At 54.0% G+C, this 4,858-nt stretch overlaps 1 pseudogene; it reads right to left on the bottom strand.

Moving 5' to 3' along the window:
- Positions 1-2,005: 2,005 nt before the first annotated feature.
- On the bottom strand, positions 2,006-4,141 carry LOC149367122 (uncharacterized; annotated as a pseudogene).
- Positions 4,142-4,858: the final 717 nt, after the last annotated feature.

Raw genomic sequence — 4,858 nt, 5'->3', positions numbered from 1 at the left:
TTGTCAACGTTTTACACTCCGATCATTTTAAGGAAAGGAAGGCGAGAGCGCGCGGAGAGGAACGACAGCTGTGCGTAGTGACGTCACGTGCTCCTCGCGCATTCCCAGTATGGTCGTGCAAGAGCACGCGAAACGGCGGGGCTGTGGGCAATGTAGCTCACGCACCAATAAATGGCTACGCGCTATCCTCCAGGTTTAAGCAGAGCTAAACCACAGTCAATTTTAGAGCGCAGCTCTTTGGCGTCCGTTCCTGGGTTTCGCGTCGTCGTCGGCGTTGTCGTCGTCGTCGGCCTCGTAACCAGCTCCGCCCCCCTTTCATCCGCAGCTGGGGTTGACTCACTATCGGCGTCAGCGGCATCAGTCAGTCGCTGCCATCTCTTCCCTCCTCCCTTTATCGTGTTGTCCGCTTGCTGCGCGCGCTTCTGCCCCCATCGTTTGCCGCTGGGTGTACACGCCGCCCCCCTCCCCTCTCTTCCTGCGAGTCTCCGGTTGTCAAAGCGCCGGCTCGAACTTAATTCCTTTCTTCGCTCCTCCTCCAATGCAACCCCTGTGCGGTGCCAATCAGAGAGCCAGATTGGTGGCGGCGGATCTGTATATGTGCACCGCCCGAGCCGAAATTGCCGCTGCCGTTCGCCCTGTGCGGTGGCAATCAGAGAGCCAGATCGGTGGCGGCGGATCTGTATATGTGCACCGCCCGAGCCGAAATTGCCGCTGCCGTTCGCCACTGCGAGATTATCTGCCAGTTCTTTCTGAGCCATGAGCGAGACGACCGATGGAAGTCCTCCGTCTGCTAAAAAAAAAATTCTTGCTCGATTTCTTTGCCTCAATCTATCGAAAAGGTGAAACAGCTTATTTGCTGCGCTCAAATTTCGCATTAGGAAGTAACGTAATCGTCGGTAATTTTTCTTTTTTTAACCACAACCTCAGAGTAAGGGATATGCGGGTTGTGAGGCAACACACGCGACCGTGGAGTGCAAGGATGCAGATGAGCAGTGGAAGTAGAAATTAAAACATGGCCGGACACTCACGCGTTTTTACATCGTGGCGCAGGGGCGCGAGTGTGTGAAAGCAACTGGTTGAAGCAGCAGGGTGTTAAGTTTGTCCGGCTGTGTGCTTGCATCACCTCCCCCCTCTCCTCCACTATGCTTACAAACTTGCAGAGGCACCCGGCGAACGCGGTATCCGCATTTCTGTTCCGGCGAAAGCCTGCACGTCCTGGTAGTCAGTGCACTAGATCAATTAAAACCTTGTAGACTAATCCAAGCTACGACACGAAGAGTTTTATTAATTAATGCCTCTGGGATTTTTCGCTCAGGGCCAGCGCCGCCGACGACGACACCGGCTTTTCTGCGACACGGGGCCCCTAACGCTGTCGCGTTAAAAAACCATCAGGATGCGCGCGACATGAGCCACGATAAAAAGAAGTTGACCACCCAAGTTGAAGAAGAGGAGGAAGAAGGGGTCAGAAGTACTTAGTTTTTTTTCCCCGCACATATACCTCCTTGGCATTCACCACCATGCCTTGGCCAATCCCCCCGCGTGGGTATGTGCCATTTTCATATGGAGAAGAAGAAGTTGAAAATCCCCCGCCATGGGTATGTGCTATTAAGCCTGAGGACATCATCATCGCAGTTGAAATTAGGTCAGTGGGGCAACTTCACACGGCTCCACAAACAACTGATCGCCTTCGAAGCGACAGCTGGATCATCTTCGCGAGCAGTTGGCGAGCGCAAAGAAGCGACAAACGTCGTATGCTATGTAGTCCAGTCAAGCCATTATGACGCCCTTGGACACTCAAGCCTCGGAAGAATTTCAGCCGGGGAATGAGGTTTTGTTTGAAGCTGACGTTGACCACTGGTGACCGTCCTGGCCGACGGAACGAAAAAAAAGCCATCGAAACAAGTACGTAAATGCGTTGGATGCCCAGAACGCACATGCAAACAAAAGACACATACACACGCACAACAAACAAGACCACAGTGGTCAATGTCCTTGCAATCGGTCATCAAGCCACCTCACTCAGTTTCAGGTACTGCGCTATGGAGCAGTCAACATTAAGTGCATCAAACTGTGTGCTGCCATCGCCAGCCTCGCAGAGAACAGTCGCGCGCACAACACCTGCATAGATCAGGTAGTTGTCATGCAGATGGCACCGTGCCTTCTTCAAGTCCGTGGACACCTGAAGCTCGGATTTTCCAGACAACGTCACTAGGTGTTCCAGCAGCGATGCGGTGCTGCACAGTTCGTCAAAGGCAGTTGCCCAGGGACCTTTGGCAGAAGCAGCAGGCCTTGCGTCAGGGCTGATCACGAATGCCACTGCCTTGTTGAAGAGGCCCCGGTTCTGCTCTTCAGCATCGTCGAGGCTTGCACAATTCCACAGTACGTCTATGCAGGCAGAGCACCTTAAACTAACCTTCGACAGAAAGACATTCCTGGTGATCATCTCTTGAAGCACAAGAACCACGTCACACATGTTGCCAGTGCTCTCGATGTGCAGCTCAACCAAGCTTCTCTTGAATTGGCCAATCAGTACCGACAGCAACTCAGCAGTCTTCAAGGTCAGTCTAGAAGTTAGCAGCGTAAATTTCCTTAGGCGTGGATTGCATATCAGGGCACCAAAGATCTTGGCCATTAGTGGGGCCGCTTCCTCTCTCTGATTGAAAGCCCTGTGCACGTCTAATTGAAAGCTCCGTAGGCATCCACATGCCTCGAGTGCCGAACAGAGCGCAGTGGTGAGATCTCCTTGTGTTGTGCCATCATTGCCAGCGGCGCCGCCATCGTATTCGACGTGTAGTGAGCGCAGTGAGTGATTCAAGGCCAACGAGGCATATACGGAGCATAGGACGGTACCTACAAACCCCCGGTGGCAGATCTTCGCCTTTGCAGCGCATCCGAGGGCTAGTGCCAGGGTTTCAGACACCAAAGAAGGCTGCTCTACAATCAGGCAAAGTTGGACGCGGCCAGGACACTCCAGAGTAAGCAGCTCAAGAGTGGAATTTTTCTCCTGTAATATTCGCGATGTGCTGCTGGTCTGCGGCAGAACGAGGCTACTCAAGTTAGTGTTAAAAGGAACTGCCGCGCACAACTTGCTGACAGTTCCTGCTTAAGGGCACAGTTGTGCAAATTGAGGTACTCCAAAGTGCAGTTCGCAGAAAATGCCTCCGCAATACATGTAGCACCTCTGGTGTCAACGCTGCAGTTTAGTAACGACAGTGTTTCAAGTGAGTGATGCCCAATCAAGAATGTTGCCAATGCCTCTTGCACTGGGTCACTAATTGTCTTTTCGAGAGCCAGGGGCTGAAGTGATAGAATGCCTTCTAACGCACCAAACAGACTTGTCAAACAGTAAAGACAACCCCGCCCATTTAAGTGCTCGCAGCTGATACCTGCTTCGCATAGACCCACCAAGGAGGGCTTCTGCAGAAACCTGCTGCTTTTGAATGGCCCCTGCAATGGCGTCGCAGGCTGAGGACTCTCTGCTGTCCTGGAGGGCCAGGTTCTCCAGCCGTTCACATGCGACTAGGGCAAGGAGCAGAGTGCTTGCAGATTCTCGAGACAGATGATTGCCTATCAGCTAGACGCTGCAGAGAGTCTGCCAGTTTCCCCTCAGCACATCAGCCACTTTGGGCGCCAGGGCGTCGCTGACCTAAATGTTGGTGAGGTCAAGCTCACGCAGGCACTTCGGAGGGCCAAAGGCTTGGAGAAATCTGCAATCAGGTAGAAAGCTAAAGCTTGCATGAAGCACAACGCTTTGCAGGTTATTCCCCGGTCCAACGATGGCAGATGAGATGAAGGAGAGCCGGTGAATGTGAGCTCGGTCGTGCACACGGACCTCGCGGATGCAGGGGTGTTGTCTAGGAAGCCAGGCGATGAGGCAGGCGCCATCGTCTTCATTGCCCGAGCGATGGTGTCTCGCCCACTGGTCAACTCGGTCGTCGTAAGAGTGCAGGCAGAGCTTGCCCGGTTCAAACTCTGTCAACTCAAGCCTCGTCGTCTTCAACGCCTTGTTCCACGAGGCTATATCTTCAATTAGCCAGCATCCTTTGAGCTCGTGTGCGGCGCAGGAGCGTTCGCTGCGAATCCCGCGTAGCAAGCATTCGACTCTCCAACGCCAAGGGTAGCGGGTACCTGCACCGTCCATGCAAGTATCGCCGTTTCAACTCGCCCGAAAAAAATACTTTGCCTAAGCTGCGCTTGGACGAAGAGTTGGTACTCACGATCCCATGCACAAAGCGTGTGAGGTCATTCTCGGAACACGAGTTCTTGCTGTCTGCCAGGATCTCCGGATCTTCATATGCGGCCGTGGGGCTTTCACTGGTACCACACTACGTGATCAATCCTGGGGATCAGTGTTCATCGTCTACACGTACCGAGAGCGGGTAGAGACCTGCTACAACTGCAGGAAGACGGGACACAGGACGGATGTGTGCTATAAGCCATGGGTAAAGCGTTGCCGCAGATGCGGCGAAGACCATCCAGACCCACCGGAGGGAGAACTGCCGACATGCAAGCCCGAATGCATCGTATGCGGGGGGCCACACAACACCGGCAGCCGGAATTGCAAGTATCGGCTGGCAAAGAAAGCACCTTTTAAAGCCAAGAACGACCTGGGGCAACTTGGCTCCGGACACCAACCAAGACCGAAGACCAGGGACCACAGCGGCACCCGCCAAGGCCACCGGGGGAGAAGCAGATCGAGCTCCTTCCCACCATTACCGGGGACCGGAGGCGCCAGCTCGGGTCCTGACAGAGAGAGCAGCTCGAGCAGAGGAAGAGGCTCAAGCAAGGACAGAGACGCGGGCAAAAAGGTGAGCTGGCCAGATAAGGCCTCTTCTTGGGAAACCGCTCGGGAGAAGGA

This window comes from Amblyomma mixtum, chromosome 1, assembly GCF_055824585.1.
Source record: "Amblyomma mixtum isolate Tamu chromosome 1, ASM5582458v1, whole genome shotgun sequence".
Lineage (NCBI taxonomy): Eukaryota > Metazoa > Arthropoda > Arachnida > Ixodida > Ixodidae > Amblyomma > Amblyomma mixtum.
This window is presented reverse-complemented; position numbering and strand designations above follow the sequence as displayed.